The sequence below is a fragment of the Micrasema longulum genome, unplaced genomic scaffold (assembly GCF_059751315.1).
Source record: "Micrasema longulum isolate JH-2025_06_02 unplaced genomic scaffold, ASM5975131v1 h1tg000199l, whole genome shotgun sequence".
Classification (NCBI taxonomy): domain Eukaryota; kingdom Metazoa; phylum Arthropoda; class Insecta; order Trichoptera; family Brachycentridae; genus Micrasema; species Micrasema longulum.
In genome coordinates, this window is record NW_028277404.1 from 114,630 (window position 1) to 136,105 (window position 21,476).

At 39.3% G+C, this 21,476-nt stretch overlaps 1 pseudogene across 1 annotated transcript; it reads left to right on the forward strand.

Annotated features, from left to right (window-relative positions):
- The first annotated feature begins 17,156 nt into the window (after positions 1-17,156).
- On the forward strand, positions 17,157-20,661 carry LOC148283770 (toll-like receptor 6 pseudogene; annotated as a pseudogene). Its single transcript, XR_015825509.1, has 2 exons — positions 17,157-19,783; positions 20,318-20,661. The product of XR_015825509.1 is annotated as a toll-like receptor 6 pseudogene (transcript).
- The last annotated feature ends 815 nt before the right edge of the window (positions 20,662-21,476 follow it).

The following is a 21,476-nucleotide window of genomic DNA, read 5'->3' on the forward strand; positions in this document are numbered from 1 at the left end:
AATCAGAAATTAGAAGTTCAATAACAAACGAAATATTTTTAAATTATCAAGAAGATCCTCCATTTACAGATAGCGAAATACTAGAAATTTTTCAAAACTTGAATCCTAAGAAAGCCCCCGGACGTGATCACTTGACAGCAGATATTTGCCTTCATACTTATATGTCGAATCCTGATCTTATAAGAGAGATATACAATGCTTGTTTACGAATTAAACATTTTCCGACGCGGTGGAAAATTGCTTTTATAGTGGTTATCCCGAAACCAGGAAAAGACGACCATTCGGACGTAAGTTCATATCGCCCCATAGGACTTTTACCAGTTTTAGGCAAAATTATGGAAAGGCTTATGATAAATAGAATCAACTGGAATCTGCATAATACAAAACAACTCAGTGATCTCCAATACGGATTCACTCCACAAAAATCGACGGAAGATGCACTCAACGCATCAATAGAAACTTTGAAGAAAGCTTTAAGATGTAAAAAAGTAGCTGTAGCTATTTCACTGGACATCAAGGGTGCATTTGATAATGCGTGGTGGCCCTTTCTTCTTCTGCAGTTAAAAAATAAGAAATGTCCGGTGAATTTGTATATGCTTGTTAAAAGTTACTTGAAAAATAGAAAAATTCAACTCACCCATTATAATACTACAATAGAGAAGAAAACTACAAAAGGATGTGTCCAGGGATCAGCGTGCGGCCCAAGTTTCTGGAATGTAATAATTGATGACATTCTACGAATAACGTTTGACGGCAATGTAGAAATCAGGGCATTTGCAGATGATATTTTCCTCATCATTGTTGCTGATAATGAAAATGAGTTGCAAACAAATGCGAATAAGGCATTAGAAAAAATAGTAGTATGGGAAAAGAAAACTAAATTGCACTTTTCACAAGAAAAAACCAACGCCATGTTTGTTACGCGAAAGAAAATTATACCTCCCATTATTCATATGAGAAATTGTGAAATTAAGTTTGTCGATTATTTTAAGATATTGGGAGTAACTATTGACAGAAACCTAAATTGGTCTAGGCATATAAATAACACTTGCAAAAAAATTGCAGCTTACACAAACAAATTAATCAGAGCAGCAAAACCAACTTGGGGCGCATCACCGGAAGTCATACAACAAATTTACCATGGAGCTATAGTTCCGTTGGCAACTTACGCATCTAGTATTTGGGTTGAAGCAGCGGAAAGAAAATGCAATGTTAAAAAACTAAATGCTGTACAAAGACAGATCGCAATCAGATGTTGCAAAGGTTACCGCTCGATATCTATGATTTCGGCACAAGTGCTTAGTATTTTCATGCCACTTGACATCAAGATTAAAGAACAGGCAGAATTATACAGTGTTAAACGCACGAAACAACTCAAATGCCTTCCGAATGACCGAAATTATCAAGGAGTAATTGACATTCATACACTTCCTCACCCAGCCACTCGAATAAATGCAAAATACATTTACTATGATGAAAAAATTCCAATACCAGGCCCAAATGAATTAACAATTTACACAGATGGAAGTCTATTGGATGGGAGGGTTGGCGCTGCTTTTGTTCCTTTTGAAGGAGAAAAAGAGCTACCGGCAAGGAAAATTAAGCTAGAAAATTACTGTTCTGTATTTCAAGCGGAACTTCTAGCTATAAATGAAGCAATTTTGTATGTGCTAAAGAAACCAAAAAATAGATGGGAAAATATAACAATATTGACTGACTGCAGATCAGGAGTAGACAGTTTAAGAGATAGAAAATCAACAAACCCTTTAATAGTGAGCATCAAACGCAAAGCAGAAGAACTAGATACAAGACAACAATCTCTTATAGTAGGATGGATAAGAGGACACAAAGGAATAAAAGGTAATGAAGCAGCGGATGGCAAAGCAAAAGAAGCAACAAAAAAGAAAACAGCTAGTGAATATGATAAATTTCCGATCAGCTTTGCTAAAAAGACAATAAGGCAGCGATCATTAGAAATGTGGAACGCGAGGTACATCAATTCAAGTAACGGAAAAATAACAAAATTATTTTTCAACTCTATATACGAAAGATTTAAATCTATTGGATTATTTAAACTAAATTTCGAACTAACACAAATTTTGACTGGACACGGGAGAATGAATCAGTACCTGCATAGATTTAAAATAAAAAATTCTGACACATGCCCATGTGATAATGTTTCGATCCAAGATGTTCCTCACCTGATAATTGAATGCCCGATCTTCAGTAAAGATAAACATGATTTGGAAACAATGCTGGGAGAAGATCTAAATATATCGAAATTAAATGAAGTCATTACGAATCCAGAAACTGCAGGAATATTTGTAGAATTTTTGAGAAAAATTGTAATAAAAATAAAATTCATAAATGAAAAGAGCGAAAGCCAATTTTGAAAAAAAAAAAAAAAAAAAAAAAAAAAAAAAAAAAAAATATATATATTAATTAATAAAAATTTGAAAAAATGAACAAATAATAAACATGAAAATAAATAATAAAAGTGCCGAAGCCTTGTACATTACACGCAAGGCGGTAAACAATAAAACCAGAAAAAAAAAAAAAAAAAAACCTAACCTAACCTAACCTAACCTAACCTAACCTAACCTAACCTAACCTAACCTTTTTTTTTTTTTTTTTTTTTTGCGAAGGAGGAGAAAATCTTCATAGACACCTGGCAGCCCGTACTGTCAGGTAGTGCCAGATTTTTACTGGCTAAAAAACTCCTCCCTCTCGCAGTAGCATATACACCCAGCGGATCTCACGAGTGAATATTCTTCGCTGGGTTGCCGGTCTGCGAGGTTTTACCTCGCCTCATTTGTCGCGGGCGCTATGGCCCGCCCAGCCCGGTCAGTGACAGGTGCTCCTAACTAGTACAGCACCTAACTATCCAATCACTGTCCTAGCCTAACCATACACAGCTTAAGGCATCTCACCTGTGTCACCGGGCAGTGTAGGTCCACCTGCGCCCACTTCAAACGGGCGAGGGCGGAGGCGCCTTCTTTCCCGCTCGGCCTCCTCTTTCGCGAGCATTACCGATCTCGCGAACTTCTCCCAGCTAGACCAAGAGGACGCGTTTTGGAGCATGGAGGGAACCATCTCTTCCGGGGAGACACGGGTCCCCCCAAGAGATTCTTTTAGCTCCCTCCTGAGTTGGTCCCAGGAGGTGCACTCAAATGCTGTGTGCTCCGCCGTGTCCTCACTAGAGTTGCAGTGGTGGCACATGGCTGTTTCTTCCTTGCCTATTCTTTTCAAAAAGGCTCCAAAACATCCATGCCCCGTCAGTAGCTGAGTCAAGTGGAAGCTGAGGCATCCGTGCTCCCTTTCCATCCAAACACCCGGGTCGCATATCAGCCTCCGCGTCCACCTTCCTTTCGCCGCTGAATCCCACCGTTCCTGCCAGCGAGTCATCATCGTAGCCCGTGCGGTTTCCTTCTCCATGCCCGCATACGTGGCCTGCCTCTCGGCGGCCAGTAGGTCCACGGGGACTATTCCCGCCACGATGAGTGCCGCGTCTTCAGACACCGTGCGGTATCCCATAGATACCCTCAGTGCCATCCGACGCTGCACTCTGGCCATCATGAGCCTGGTCCTCTCCACCCTCATTGCGCCCGCCCATATAGGCGCGCCATACAATAGGGTAGAGTGAACCACCTCACTGAGAAGCTTTCTTCGGGTGGACTTTGGTCCCCCGATGTTCGGCATCAATCTGGCGAGTTGTTCGCCGACAGCGGCTGCTTTGCTCGACGCTTGGCGAACGTGCTCGGTAAAGCGTAGTTTGCCATCAAGGTGAACGCCAAGATATCTCAGCGTCCTCCTGTAGGGCACCTCGAAATCCCCGACACACAACTTTGGCGGCGCAATTCCACGTTTCCGCGTGAAAAACACCGCTTCCGTCTTCTCCCGGGCGAGTTCGAGGCCTGCGTGCGTCATCCATCGGGTTACCCTTCGCAGCGCCTCATTTCCGGCTACTTCCATTGCGGCCACCGTCTTTGCGGTCACTGTCACCGCAATGTCGTCAGCGAATGCGACCAGTTTTGTGTCCTCAGGGAGATGAATCCTGAGGAGCCCGTCATACATAACGTTCCACAGAGAAGGGCCAATGACCGATCCCTGTGGGACGCCCGCAGTGACGCTCCATGTTTGGCCACCTTCTTCCAGACCAGGGCCATCGTAGCTAAGCGTTCGCCCCCTAAAATAGTCCCTGATCAGTCGTACTAGGTAGCCAGGTGCCCCGACATCCAACTCCAGCGCTCTGAGAATCACTTCCCAGCGGGCGGAGTTGAAAGCGTTGCGCACATCAAGCGCCACCAGCACAGTATGCCGGCTCCTCTTCACGCTTCCTTCGAAGCCGCTCTGTACACTGCTTACAACACTGGCCACTGCGTCGACCGTCGACCTTCCGGGTCTAAAGCCGTACTGAAGCGGCGACAGTCGCGTCTCTAGGCAAGGCTGCAACCTTTCGAGAATCATTCTCTCTAACACCAGGGTGTCGGACGCCCAGTACCGGTGGTCGGGAGTGAGCAAGCGGGCTCCCGGGCATCGTCAGCCAGTGACCGCAGTGCGGAGGGGGTGGCCGACCTGGCCCCCACCGCATTTTCTGCTACAGGAAGCTTTTCGCGGCTGAAAGAGTTGCTTGCGCTACATCGCGCTGAGTTGGAGAAACTCAAAGTCTTTATCCTAGGGAGAACAAATGTTCATCTTCCTGTGAAGGAGGGAATCGTGTCTCTCACCAATTCCCTCCAATTAATTGATGAGCACTTGGAGGATCTTTCCGCGTCTCCCACTTCCATCACGGGAAAGGAAAATGTGGCCTTGAACATCTCGATCCATGGCAAAAAAGCAAAAGTTGCAAAACCGCCAGAACCGGCTCTAAAAAGAGATAAAATGCCCAAGGCAAAGAGTCTTCTTCCATCCCCCGCCATCTCTCCGTTAGAGGGTCTTTCTTCCACCTCAGCTCAAGCGAAACGGATGGCACCACCAACAGATGGGGAGTGGAAGAAAGTCGCGAGGAAGAAAAATAAAGGGAAAAAACGCGAAAATACAGGGAATGTCGGCAGACCATGCAAAAGCGAGGCAGTCATTGTCAAGGCGACAGATTCAGCCTCTTATGCGGAAATCTGCCGAAAATTGGCCAAACATCCGAAGATGATCGCTCCTGATGCGCCTCAGGTAAGAGCTGCCAGACGCACCAAGTCAGGAGATCTTCTGCTGGAAGCCAAGAGATCCGTGGCAAACCTTTTAATGATCGTCAAGGAGATTGCTGGGGAAGGTACGATCGTGCGTCGTATGATCCCCACTACAACGGTCTCCATTCGGGACCTTGACGAAGGAGTTACTATCGGGGACGTTATGGACGCCCTGGTGAAACAGGCTGACCCGGACAGGACGGAGCACATCCGGGTTCTGAGTTTGCGACCCTCGTTTGGAGGCACCCAGGTGTGCTGGTGTGTGCTTCCTCATGGACGACACACCACCGAGCTCCTGAATAGAGGTAAGCTCAGGATTGGCCTGGTTGTGTGCCGAGTCCGGGAGCGGGCTAGCCTCACACGATGCTACCGCTGTCTGGAGTACGGGCATATGGCGGCATCGTGCCAGTCCACGGACAGATCTGGAATGTGCCGCAACTGCGGCCAGCCAGGACATAAAGCCGTGGACTGCCGGGGAAGCCCACACTGTTTCCTCTGCGCTGGCAGTGGCCGCAGAGAGAGTGTCAAACACCGGAGTGGAAGCTCCGGATGTAAGACATTCCAAGAGGCGCTCGCATCCGCGAGAAAGAGACCAAAGAAGGCCCTTCCTCGACCATCCGATTCCTGCAGATCAACCTGAATGGCTGCAAAGCTGCCCAGGATCTGATGCTGCAGGTGGCACGAGAGCGGCGGGTGGATGTCGTCATTGTGTCGGAGCAGTACCGAAACCTGAAAAGTGTGAAAAAGGGATGGTACCCAGATCCGACCACGAGGGCGGCGATCTACTTGCCCTCAGGCCTACAAATCACAAAGGCTGCGCCAGGTGGTGGAGGAACCGGATGGACCTGGATAGAGGTAGACGGGTACAGGATTTACTCCTGTTACTGCTCCCCGAATACCTCGACACAGTTGTTCGAAGAGCAAATGGAGGGCCTTCGAGATGATGCCCAAAATGCGAGGATCCCGGTCATAGTCGCGGGCGACTTCAATGCGAAAGCGGCGGAGTGGGGATCCGCGACGACAGACCGACGAGGGCAGATTCTCGGCGCTTTAGCGGCCTCTCTGCGTCTACATACGGCGAATGTTGGAGATGCGCCGACTTTTAGAAGAGGCGCATCCCGGTCAGTCATCGACGTTACCTTCGCCGATGAGACGACAATAGGAAAGATCAAAGGCTGGAAGGTGACAGATGACTATTCGGCGAGCGACCACCGCTATATAGCTTTTCAGCTTATGAATGGTGGAAGCCGCCAGATTGACCCTTCGCCAATCGGATGGAGTGTCAAGCGACTTCGAGCTGACGTCCTATCCGAGGCCATCGCGGAGGAACTTGACCTACGTCCTGAGGACACCGCTGAGGAAGCAGTCACTAAGGTGACTGCAGCTATAATTAGGGGCTGCGACGCCTCTATGCCAAAGCGGGGTGGCGGGCCCCGCGGGAGGCAGGTGTATTGGTGGAACGACACTATAGCTGGCCTCCGGCGGGCGTGTCTCGCCGCCAGTAGGAGGGCGCAAAGACGCCCGGAAGATTCGGAGAGAAGAGTCTTCTTCAAAAATGCAAAAAATGCCTTAAAAAAGGAAATTAAAGAGAGCAAAGAACGGTGCTGGCTGGAACTATGTGAACTGATCGACGCGGACCCGTGGGGGCTGCCGTACAAACTTGTGCGGCAGAAACTGCGTGGCCGCGTCTTTGACCCGTTCCTCAGCGAGCCGGAGAACGTGCGAGCCGTGGTAGGGAAACTCTTCCCTGATCATGGCCCGATGAGGGGGGACGCGTTGGATGACTCACTAGAGGAGTCTACCCGACCACCACCTTTCACTCGGGCAGAACTATCCCTGGCTGTCGGGCGATTGAAAAATGGCAAGGCACCAGGACCCGATGGAATTCCAAACGAGGTGGTACGGGTGGTCGCTGAGAACTTCTCCGGTGAGGTGCTCGACGTGTTCAATAAGTGCCTCAATGAGGGCATCTTCGGCGCACCCTGGAAGCGGCAAAGGCTGGTCCTGATTCCCAAGGCCAACAAACCACCGGGCCCGTCTGCATACAGACCTCTCTGCATGCTGGACGGGTTGGGAAAGGTGTTAGAGAGAACCTAACCTAACCTAACCTAACCTAACCTAACCTAACCTAACCTAACCTAACCTCTGTGATAATAACAATATTAAAATGTAAACTAATCAAAATTTCTCCACAGATACCTCCCTTTCCTGTTAAGGTTTCTCAAGGTTCCCTTAACACTTGGACGAATGTCGGAAAGCGAAACTAGCCCATGAAAACAGAGATAGGTACACAAAACACAAACACGCAAAATGACTCACATAAAAACGAACACAAATAACAAAATACATAACACAAACAAGTATAGTCGCATTCGGGGGCGCCGACACATGTATTTGTGTTAGTGCTTTTGATGTGATTGTAAACTAATTGACAGTACACAAACACTTACACGTAAAATCATACACAAAGCACTAACACTAAAAACAGCACAAATATATCACCTTGATAAATAATAAGCAAGGGAAAAACAATGCAACACAACCAAGAAAAAAAAAAAAAAAAAAAAACCTAACCTAACCTAACCTAACCTAACCTAACCTAACCTAACCTAACCTAACCTAACCTAACCTAACCTAACCTAACCTAACCTAACCTAAAAAAATAATAATAATAAAAAGAATAAATTAATGACTAAAAAAATTTATTTAAAACCTCTGACCTGACCATTGCTGACCTCACCTTTGCTGACCCCTTATTTTTAATTACCTGACCTTTGCTGACCTAAACTTTGTTGACCTTTGCTGACCTTGGCCAAGTGAACTTACCTGACCTTTGCTGACCCCTGACCTTGATGACCTGACCTTTGATGACCTGACCATTGCTGACCTTAACTTTGCTGACTTCCGACCTTTAATAACTTGAAGTTTGCTGACCTGACTTTTCCTGACCTTTGCTATGTGAACCGATCTTTCTTTGCTGTCCTTTACTCACCTGACTTGACCTTTGCTGGCCTTGATTTTGCTGACTTTAACTTTGCTGACCTGACCTTTGCTGACCCCTGACTTTTGATGTCCTGACCTTTTTTAACACCGACTTTAATGACCTGACCTTTGCTGACCTTTGTTCAATGAACTAATCTGACCTTTGCTTACCTGATCAGACCTTTGCTGACTTCTGATCTTTGATGACCTGACCATTGCTGACCTTAACGTTGCTGACCCCTGACCTTTAATAACCTGACCATTGCTGTCCTGAACTTCACTGATCTAAATTTTGCAGACCTGACTCTTGCTGACCTGACTTTTCCTGACCTTTGTTGAGCGAACCAATCAAATTCCGCTGATCCTTGACCTTTTCTGACCTGACCTTGACCTTTGCTGACCCCTGACAAAGGTCAGCAAAGGCTGACCTAAACTTTGCAGACCTGACCTATGCTTACCTGAACTTTGCTGACCTGACCTTTGTTGACCTGACCTGATCTGATTACGTACGCCTCAAGCATGTGGTTCAAGGTCAACAAGAAAGTCGACTGGCAAAAACTGAACGCAGGCCCAGGTTTTGAGTGGATTCATGCCACTCAATCCTAGAATCAGGGAGCTTGCAGAAGCATCATATTATGCTCATACCTCATGGTGAACAAGAACCTCACCTTGCAAGACAAGTCGGCAAGCCGCAGGACAGATTTTACCAGGGAGTGGGAAACTTTTTCTCACTTCCTCATCCAGCGGAGCGCTATCCGATAGATCACTGCTACGATGATCAGGTTCTGCCTGGGACGGCTCAAGAAGAATTGAACATCTACACAGATGGCAGTCTCTAGGACGGCAAAGAGAGTGCAGTCTTTGTACCTTCAGAGTACGTCATGTACGTCAGAGAGCTACCGTCGAGAAAGTTGAAAGTCTGTGATATGTGCTCCGTGTTTCAGGCGGAACTCCAAAAACCAGAGAAGCCCTGGTCTATGTTTTGAAGAATCCATCAAACAGATGGAAGCCCGTTATACATAACGTTCCACAGGGAAGGGCCAATGACCGATCTCGGTGGGACACCTGCAGTCACGCTCTACGTCTGCCCCCCTTCCTTCAGTCCGGGATCACTGTAAGTAAGCGTTCCCCCAAAATAATCCCGGATCAGTCGGACTAGGTGGTCAGGTGCACCAACGTCCATCTCTAGCGCTCTGATAATCGCATCCCAGCGCGCGAAGTTAAACGCGTTTTGCACGTCGAGTGCCACCAGCACAGTATAACAGCTCCTCTTTACGCTTCCTTCAAAGTCTCTACGAATGTGTCCCACCACGTCGGCCACTGCGTCAACCGTCGACCGTCCCGGTCAGAAACCATACTGCAGAGGTGAGAGTCCTGCCTCCAGGCACGGCTGAAGTCTCTGGAGGATCATCTTTTCCAGCACCTTCCCCGGTCTGTATACCAACGGGCCAGGCAGCTTGTTGGCTTTGGGGATCAGGACAAGCCTTTGCCTCTCCCAAGCTGCACCAAAAGTGCCCTTGTTTAGGCACTTGTTGTACACTTGCTGTACTAACAAATGATTATGTAAAAGCCCAATATCTAATAACTATATAATTTTTAACGAAATTTCACTTGACATTTGTTATATTTATACAACATGGAATCACAGAGGAGAAAACTGAATTATTGATCATGTATTAACAAATATTATATCGAAGTTAAATAAATTATAGACTACAAAGACACTCTACTAAGTGATCACAGAGAATTCTATCTAAATAAAGATAAATGTCGATAGATTAGATCGATAAAGACAAATATAATAGCCAAACAAAAATACATCCTAGAAATAACAGATTACGTCAAATTAAAAAGAAATCTCATGAAAAAAAATATAAGAAGTTAATCGTTTTAAACAGTGATAAGACATTATTGAAAACAAAATAAAAAAGAACACAAAAACCAAGGTGAAAAACTTTACAATGTCAATAAAGGAGGGTTGGCTAACTAAAATCATATTTCAAAAAATATAAAATCAAGTAAATAAACAAATGATTGAAGAAAGAAATAACAGTCAATTTGTAACCGAACTAAAAGATATTTTAAAAAAAATCAGAAATGAAATCAGAAAATCAAAAAAACAGTATTACCATAATTATATAAAATCAGCAGAAGGCAGCAGCATTAAACTTTGGAAAATAATAAAAAATTTCAATTCTGGAAAAAAATAACACTCAGCTCAAAGAATAAAAGAAATAAATATAAAACTTTGGATTTTAACAAGTGATGTAGAGAAGAAATATCAAATATTATCAGCAGACAGGTACAAACTACCTGCAAGAATTCAAAACTGCAAGAATAACTCTTATATTTAAAGGAGGAGATCAAACGGTAACTTTAACTGTATTTCATAAAATCTTCGAAAAATATATTATTCTTAAACGATTAATGGGTCATATAAAAAATCTCAACATCGTATGCTTAAACCAACGTGGTTTTCAAGAAAACAAAGGAAAATCGAGACTTATAAACCATGGACTGAAATTATACAATAAACTACCAGACAAAACTAAACAAAAGACTCCGACAACCTTTACAAAAGATGTTAAAAATATTATTATTAACAGTAGAATGTGAATTTTGAAAGTGAAAACATTTTGTTAAATGTATGTAACCCGTAAGGGTTTATCAATATTTTTTTTTTTTTTTAAATAAAAAAATATTGGATTTTAAAAAAGCCTTTGATACGGTACATCTTGAGACCATGATAAAAAAAGATATTTGAGTAAAATCTCAAGAATACAAACTATTAAAATCGTACTTAACAAATCGAAAGTAGTATACCTTTGTTAACTCTTAAAAGACTGTGGTAAATAATCACTTTGCGCGCGGTGATGTAACATCGTGTTACCACTAGTAAAAGACGGAATATTCTAAAGTTCAGACATTTGAAAAAAAAAATAACATGGAAACATTATGTTTAATAATTCCTTTTTCATAATTTATGCGGAAAGCATATAATTTAGCGCTGTTACAGCAAAATAAAATAAAAATCACAAATACGCCGCTCATGTTACGCGTGCGCATCCCTTATCACTGTCATCAACCGACTGAAGACTAAATCTGTTTTAGACAACACCCGCCGCAGAGCAGCGTCTCTATCTTTCTTGTTATGACTTCTATCTTCGTGCTCTCTCTTGTATAAGGTATCTGTATAGATGTGTTGCTGAATTAGTGGACATTCATTCTTCGCGTAGCAAGGATGAATATTTTTTGTATTAACATTTAGCATAGTTGTACAAATTTTACTTTGCAAATCGGGTTTGAAAATGTCCATTTGAAGATTACAAAAAATACAAATTATTTTTTTTTTTAAATAAGAGTGATATATCAAGTCTTGTGTCCTATGTCGACTAGTGTGACATCACAGCCACACAAGAGTTAATGAAAAAAAAATGTAAAATACAAACAGTAAATTTTGGAGTCCCACAAGGATCTATTTTGGGTCCACTTTTGACATGTATTTTATATATTAATGACTTGTCACTGCACAATTGTAACCCTTAATACCACACATGGAGGAGTAGGCTTCCCCACCAATTACATTTAAGACAATATTTTAAGTGTTTGAAAAGTAGCACGGTTGAGTGTTCGTGTATTTCCAGTGCCGCCCAAAGTATTGCGAGGAGTGAACGCGCGCCCGGCTACTGTGCTTAGTTTGAGAGGTACGAGTCAATGGGGGACCTTAGTCCCTCACGAGTGTAATTCCGTTTGTTTATTTGTAGTTTCATTTACTTTGTTATTTGTTTTTGTAGGTTTGTGGCACACTTTGGATAAAAAATTGAATTTTCAGCATATAGAAGATCTGTTGACTGTACACTGTAAAGAAAACGTGAATGAGGACATTTTTGAGCCAAGAATGAAATGTCTCCATTGGAAACATGGTGTTTGGAAACAAGTTTCTCCGTGGGGTTGAAGTTGAGCTACTTGAAGATCAACCTGCACAAGGACCGAGCCAAAATAAGAGACTTAATAAATCGCACTGTCATTTGTGCCCACGACTCAAAGACAGCAACACTCCAAGAGTGCGCTCCAAAAATTCAAATGAAGAATGTGTGTCGTAATCATTATGTAGACGTAAAAATATATGTCAAATGCCAGGAAAAATAAAAATTAGGCTTTAAACATTATTTTAACAAAAATATTAAGATTGAAATAAGGTTCCTTAAATTGAATGATATTTTATATTTACTAAGTACTATGTGCATTCCCCTTGTGATTTTAGATGTTTGAGTATTTTTATATATTTTTATATGCATGCGTTTTGTAATTTTTAAGATAACTACAAAAAAGACTTGATTTATTTTTTTATTCCTAATTTTAATACATAACTGCTTTCTAAAGTTAACTCTTAAAATTTAACGTGTTTTTTGTAACTTGTTTTGCTTGACATTAGAAATTTTTATTTTTACGTTTCGCGTCATAAATAAATACTCTTATAACATTCATAAAACGTATTAAATTTATTTCGTAAAAAAAACCGGTCTAGTGATAAAAAAAAGTACTGATTAATATGATTTTTCCTTTTGGGGGACCATGTTCCCCCACGTGTGTTGATGCGTGGCCAGAAATAGCGTGTGGTGCTAAGGGTTAAAGGAAAAATTATTATGTATGCCGACGACATTGGACGATTCTACAAAAACCAAACTGACGTATTAACAAACAGTGACATAAACGAAGACTTTACTATATTGACTAAATGGACAAACACAAACTTTATTGCACTTAATGAAAAAAATGCAATATTATCCCTTTTGAATATTGAAAAAAATGTCATCTAGTAGGTGCTTACATAAATAATGAACGATTAACTGAAATTGAACATTTTAAATACTTAGGACTAACAATAGACAGACAATCGACATGGACAATTCATATCAAGAATTGAATTAGCAAAGTGGCGAAATTATCGAGTCTTTTATTTTAAATCAAAAACTTTGTTCCAAAAACGGAAAAAAAAATAATGTACGAATTATGTAGAAACTAAAATATGTTCTTTGCAACTACTATGGGCAACAGGAAATCAAAATGATATAAACAGACTACAAATACCCTATTCCCTCCACCAGGCACGTGCGACGACTTTTATCAGTAAGGATGCTGACAAAAAACCACCATGTTTCTTATTTCAATAGATTTATTCAGAATGATTTAATACGCTTTTTGAGTTGTCCATTAGAGTAATAATAATTTATAGTTGACTATCAATAAATTGAAAGAGCACAGGCGCGTCTAGAGGTGAAGTTGTAAATTTTCTTCTTTTCATCTTCTTTTTCCGCTCCTAATTGGAGCATGTGGACATCACTAGACGCCTCCGGGAGACCTTACCGTTAGCCCGCACTCTCGCCTCATCCAACTTCAATTCCGCGTCCCTTAAGCTAGGGTTTCCTAGGACAGCGGTGCCTGTATTTTAACGGCCGTAGTGAACGGTGATGCGGTGGACAGCCGTCGTAACGGTGACTAGAGTGTGGTTTCCTAGGAAAACGGTGTTATCGGAACCCTAGCTTTAGTTCCACCGAACAAAGCTAGAGGATCGCCATCGATGATCTTCCAAGACGGTCCCCGTAGGTGTAAAAAAGATATAAATAATATAAACATCAAAATACCTAAAACAAGACCCGAGACAATCGTTCTTAAATTTTGGCCAAGTGTCAATTATGCGCTACTTCAAACTTTATGATAAACGTTATTAGAGTGGTTTTTTCTTTGCACTACACAAGTTGGATACTTCTCATCTCTCGAGTCTTGAAAGAGAAATTTAAAACCTTATGAACCTAAAGCGCATGCGCGAAAATTTGGACAATTGCTATGGGAACTTGACTCAACTCGACAAGCAGCATCCCGCGTAAACAACAAATACTATTAAAAACAAGATACCTAGATATTCAGTACGTACGTTGGTATAGGAAATACGCATATGTAGCTAGGTATGTATACTGAAGATATTGTTTGAATCACGTGCACCCAAACGTTCTCAGTGAGAATTTTAGGAATACATATTTGAAGGTTTTATCTCGTATTTATAATGTTTTTTTTGTAAAATTCATATTATTTTTTAATTTTCAAGAGATGCGCCGCATCCACAGTATCTATGGACGGGACGCGCCTGTCCTCCACTGCACATTGCCTGGCCCCTTCCACCCAACCCTATCAGTACCTAAGTAGCAATCTGGCAATACTCTTATATTTAAGTTTAATTAATAGTACGTGAAATTTATAGTGTCATCATATATTAAACTATTATGTGATAAAAATTACAAAGTGCTTTATTTTAAATAAATTCAAAAGGTTTTGCCACAAATAAAATGCTGAAACAATAAAAAATGTACCTTAATTGATTTTTAATTAAAGGTCTTCTAAAAAAACCAAGATAAAGATCTTGGTTTATTTAGAAATCCTAAATGCTTGTTAAATACCCCCCGTAAACTATTAGCACCATTGTGCACCTTTATCATTCTACAGCAATTATGTTAATAATAAAGTATTTATAAACATATACTAGCGGACCCGACAGACGTTGTCCTGCCCAAACGTCGGCTTTCCTGCTATTAGCTGGTTCAGCAAACGTAAAATCTCTAAAAAATACAATTTTCAATTAACTTTGTACTAAGTGACATTTGACATTGAGATCGCAGCGCCACTTACCGGGTGAATTTGAACCATCCAGGGACCTACTCAAACATTTGGTTATTAAAACATTTTCGCCTTTTTTGAGCCATTAACACATTTGTAATAAAGGTTAGTTTTTCATTTTATCTCCTCAGGTGATTGGCTAAGAGTTTTCGTCGTGCTTAAATCAAAATCGTGCAAAAATTGCTGCTCTGGTTTCAAGATCAAGAGAGGAAATACGGGAATACATATAAATGAAGAAAATTCAGATATCGCTTTACCCAGAGCCCTCTAAATTATTACACTTTACTCAAATCAAATGCGATTTAGTAATTCTTTCACAGCCAGCCGGGTTTTGACGTGAATTTGACATTTAATTCAAAATTAAAAGAAGTGAAAACAAAAATGCCTGATTGTGTTGTGAATGTGAGCAAAAACTGTCCGGACTAAGAGAAAAAGATTTTCATTGATAAAAAGGTACTTGTTTATGATTGAATTACAAAACTAAACATCATTTATATTCAAATATTGAATTTAAGCAGGTACCTAGGTATGTACTTGTTTATAGTGAAATTCCAAAACATGAAATAATTAATTTTCAAATATAGAATTCTTTTTGCAAATGTCAAACTCTGGTCTTTTCACCAACAGGGGTGCACTGTATTTATGAATGCAATTTTCAAAAATGTATTGAATGTCAGTTAATATTATTTTAGTATTACTAAAAATCCAGTAAAAAGAAATAAATAGGAAGTAATTATAAAGAACTGAAGAAAAAAAATCTAATTGGGATCCATAAAAAGCCTATGTTGTGTACAAACATTCAAAAACAAAATTTTTAAACACAAAAAAAAACAATATCATTCCATTTTTTTACGTGCATTCTTATCGAATACAACTCCGGTAGGTCTATGAAAAAAGATTTATGCTTCTCACTTTTTTTTGCAGATTAGATTTAAAAAATCAATATCTTTGAACACGTGCAGCGCAAAGGTCCATATTTCGTTGAAAACCGCACGTAAATAAGTTTGAGACGTTTAGGAAGAGTTCAGTGACATCACACGTACAGAAGAATTATATTTATAAAGAAATTCCTTATAAAAGCATTTATTTTTGTATTATTATTAATAATCAATTTATTTCATAAATGGTATAAGTTTTTTTATTCTATACAAATCTACTTTAATACATCTAGTAAATGTTATAACTGTAACTCTCCAAAAAAAAAAACTTGAACTTGTGCTTGGAGAGTGACTTACACTGTTATAGTTGTTTATTTATTCAAATTTATATAATTTTGAATAAACGAGTACATGAGAATAAAAATAAAAATAATAATAATAATAATAAAAACTGATAAGATATAAAATGAAAAACAGAATATAAATATACAATCATATTAATTAAATTAATTTAGTTTGATTATGTTCTAACAAGACGAAACGCGTCATATTATACACTCTTGAACATTAAAAGAAATAACTGTAGAACTCGATCTATTTTAAGTATTAATTTTTGATATCTTACCAAAATTTTAATAGAAATTTTTGTATTTACAAATCTTGTATTGTTTTTATTTTTCTACCCCTATTCGTATTTTTTGTATTATCATTCGTATAATTTGAGTTTGTGTTTTTAATTCAACAAACGAACCTCTCCTATTGAATACCTTAAATAACTGTTGCACGAGCGTGTAACAAATATAGTGGGAAGTGGTGGGGGCGGGGGTGGCGGACGACGCCGACGCCAGGCGCCGGAAGCAGGCGCCGCGATGCTCAGCCAGTCAGCCGAGAGCCGTGTATCCGACCGCTCGCTGGGCTCCGGCTGATATCACCCTAGAAATATTATCGCAACGAAACTTGTTGCAATAACTCCGCTCTGCTGTCGAGTGATTGCTAAACTAGCAAATAAAGTCATGAGAATAGTGTATTGATAAATAAAATCACGCGAATCAATATTAGTGTCCCTAACAACAAAACCTACAAAATATTTGTTCTGAGTTATTATGATAGATGAACAAATAATGTGCTTTTTAAGAGTGTGGATATCGCTAGTGGTTCGACTTTTCCTGTGTTTTTTATTGCTACAATTTTCATCGGGTTACGACCTAAATAGACAATGTGAAATTAGGGGACCCGCTTTGAAATGTAATCTCAGAACAATTAACGGTACAAAGTTTTCTTCACTACACGTTCTTAATTTTACTATACTTCACCTTTATTGTAGTGAGGCTATTTTTTTTGAAAGCTCTCTTATAACTTATAATGAATCTTCGGATTTTTTGTCAAATATACAAAGTTTGGACGAGTTAAAAATTGAATATTGTAAAATTCGTCACGTCCCACCAAAGACATTTGCCAATTTGTTTGAGCTTAAACATCTTTCTCTCAAAACGCACAATAATGATTGGCCATCTATGACTTTAGAACTTTCAAATGATAGTTTTTGGGGCTTGAGTAAACTCAAGCAGTTGGATCTCTCTAATAATAACATATGGACTGTGCCAACTGAAGTTTTTTGTCCACTTCAAGTTCTAAAAAGTTTGAATTTGAGCAGTAATCGTATTCAAGACATCAAGCATTGTGGATTTGCCGACCATGGAAACATCAACGCATGCAATTCAGCAATAGAGGAACTAGATATATCTTGGAATGATATCATTAACATTCAGAGTGACAGTTTATTCAGTTTGCGGTCGTTAACGGCACTTTACCTTCAAAACAATGCAATATCTTCTATTGGAGAAAAGGCACTCAGCAGTCTTGCAGCATTACAAGTGTTTAATTTATCGAGTAATTGTGTGTCTTCCTTTCCTAGTGCACTTTTTAGTAACTGTAAAGACGTCAAGCAAATTTATTTAAAAAATAATTCCCTGTACAATTTAGAATCAGGATCATTCGATGAACTTAATCAGCTACAGATATTGGATTTATCCAAAAACGAATTAACTAACAAATACATACCCAATGGTTTATTTTCCAGTCTTGTAAGAATGATCGTTTTAAGATTATCACAAAATTCTCTCACTTCCTTAGATTCTCTCATTTTCAAAAATCTATACAGCTTACAAATTCTAAATTTAGAAAATAATAAAATTTATAATATAGCCGAAGATGCTTTTGATGACTTAAAAAATCTTCACGCTTTGACGTTATCTCAAAATAAAATAACGCAATTAGCGGAAAATCATTTTTCTAAATTATATGTTTTAAATCAACTTTATATCGACCATAATAACGTTTCACATATCCATCCAAAAACATTTGAAAACGTATCAAATTTAGAAGATCTAGTGATAAATGCAAACGTTTTGGAATCAATCCCAGAAGCAATAAGAAAATTGCGAAATTTAAAATCTCTTGATTTGGGGGAAAATAAATTAAGTATTTTAGATAACTCGTCATTTGGACTACTCGAACATCTATATGGTTTGCGTTTAGCTGGAAACAAAATCTCTAAAATATTTGCATCGAATTTCTTAAACTTACCCGCATTACAAGTGTTAAATTTAGCGGATAATAAAATTAATTATATTGAAAAAAAATCATTTGATTCAAACCCGTCATTAAAAGCTATTCGTTTAGATGATAATTACATTCACGAAATATTTGGCATTTTTGAAAAGTTACCTTCTCTCGTTTGGTTAAATGTGTCAGATAATAAAATAGATATATTCCGCTATGAGGACTTACCCCCTAATATTCAATGGTTCAACATAAACAGTAATAACCTTAAATATCTTCCAAATTGTATTAATATTTGTCCACGTGGTTTAAAAATATTGGATGCAAGTTTTAATAAAATAAATATTATTAAACCGAACGTTATTCCGCATACAATAGAGCATTTGTATTTAGATAATAATATCATTGAATCCGTCCAAACAGCGACATTTGTCAACAAAAAAAATCTCATTAAAGTAACTCTGTATGATAATATGATACAATCTTTAGACATAGGGGCTTTGGCACTTAGTTTGGTCGAAAGCGGAAAGGAAATCCCGGAATTTTATATTAGTGGAAATCCTTTCCTGTGCGATTGTTCCATGGAATGGTTACAAAGAATTAACCAACTAGCGCACACACGTCAGTACCCCCGGGTAAGTGATTTGGAGACAGTATTTTGCTCTTTAGCGCATTTTAGACGATCGATTACCAAGCGCGTAGTAGAACTCGAGTCTTCTCATTTTTTATGCGGGTACGAAGCTCACTGTTTTGCATTATGTCATTGTTGTGATTTTGATGCTTGTGACTGCGAAATGACTTGTCCTAAAAACTGTTCGTGTTATCATGACCTCACATGGACTTCTAATATTGTAGACTGTTCTAATGCTGGCTATACTTCGGTTCCTACTCGAATTCCAATGGATGCTTCTGAAATTTATTTAGATGGAAATAAATTGAATGAAATAGGGAGTCATGTTTTTATAGGAAAGAAGAAACTCCAAGTATTACTGTTGAATAATACTGATCTTTATAGTGTTCATAACAGAACGTTCAAAGGTGTTGACTCGTTAAAAATCTTACATTTAGAAAACAATAATATACAAGAGCTTAAAGGCGATGAATTTGATCAACTGTACAATTTAAACGAACTATATCTAGATCACAATAAAATATCGTATATTGGAAATGACACATTTAAGTCGATGGTAAATTTAGAAATTCTGACACTGGATGAAAATAAAATTGTAAATTTTTATCCCTGGCAGCTTCTCGCATCATCATCAGGAAGTCTGGCGCATGTGTCTTTAGAAGGTAACAAGTGGTCCTGTGATTGCCACAGTATTGCGCAGCTAGATTCTTGGCTGCGAACTAACCCCGGAGACCCGGAAAAAATGTATTGTTCCGATAATATTCTCGAGAGGGAAACCATATCCTCCGTCTTGAATCGCTGCGGCAGTTTAATGGAGGATTCTCTCGCAACATCCATCAAACACAGAGATGTTTTCACAGAGCCCATATTTTTCGGTCAAAATATTGTTTCCGTATTCGCCGCTCTCATAACTTTGATAATATCAGTGTGCGTATTGGGGGCTTTAATTTACGCGTTTCGGCAAGATGTTCGCTTGTGGGTTCATTCTCGATACGGCGTTCGATTATTTAAAGAAAACACATTATCTAATGTGGCCGATATGATGTCTGAAAAAATGTACGACGCATATCTCATTTACAGTATTAAGGACGAACGTTTTGTGACCAACGACATATCGCGAGAAATGGAACAATCTGGCTATTCTCTGTGCTTGCATTATAGAGACGTACATGTTGTCTTGTCAGAAAACTCATATTTGGCTGACAGGATTTCACGTAGCGCAGATGTTTCTAAAAGAATCGTTATTATTTTGACAGTCAATTTTTTGACTTTAGAATGGTCAAGTCACGATTTACGGCTATCGTTGTTATCTACATTCAAATCGAAAAATTTATCTTTAAATAATAATAAAATAGTTTTCATTTTAACGACTAAGATTAGCGCAATTAATTTAGATGCGGAACTTCTAGGATATTTGCGTTCACACGATGTGTTTTACTGGGGTGAGAAAAGATTTTGGGAAAAACTTCGGTTCGCAATGCCCGATATTCTCGCCGAGCGGCCTCCTTCGTCGGTGACGCGCTCGCTCCCTCGACCGCGGGGCGGCGCCAGCGGGAGCTGCGGGCTACCGCCTGCGTCCCGCGCGACTCTTCCGTCGTCCGCGCGTCACGCTGACGGCAACCCGCCTGCACCCGAAGCGATCATGTGTCTCCCCAACTGTGCGGAATGTTCTGGTGCGACTATTATTCGGGACTCGAGTCGATCTAGTGCTGGACAGACTCGCATTTCGAGAGGTCGAACTTATTTTGTTTAACGGAGTATCTCAGACTTCCTCCATTTGTTATTCAAGGCTGTGACTACTTGTATTACATTTATAACAATAGTTAAATCATAAATATTCATGCGAACATATGTATTTCGTCTACCCCTTAATAACAGATCATTGGATTATTTGAGAGGTGCTAACAGAATATTTTTTTTACCCGTTTCACCATAACTTACATAATAGAGAAATGTCAGTTTTTTTGCATTTTTAAAGTAATAAAGATCTATGAAATACTACCTAGTAAAAAAAATAAATTTTTGCTTATTATATAAGTAGCAAAACAAATATTTTTATATTTTCAATTCCCGCATAGCGGTCATTCCATTGGCCACGCCCCTAATACGTCATGGTTTATGTTCATTTTTCCTGGCCACTCAAATTAGTTTGGAACATCATTACGAATCTTGACGTCACAACTGTCAACGACAAACATGTTGCGTTTTTCTAGTCACGTATTTTTTTTTAAAGTTCTTTTTAAAATTTGTCTATGAATACTACAAATATTTCCACAAATATCCATATTGATTTTGAAAATACTTTTATTTATTCTAAATCCATTTGTAGTATGTGATATTTCTCTATTATTATAATTGTACTAATTTGTGTATTTATTTTTGAAAATTCATTAACCCCTTCAGCCCGGGGGTTCATTCTAAATTTAAGATAAATGTCAAAGGAAATTTAATAATAATCTACATTCAATAGCAGCGAGTGTGTATTCTTATTACTAGAATCTCTATTTCTGGCAATTTGATTGAATATATAAATATATTTCGATATAATAAAAAGTATTTCATGAATTT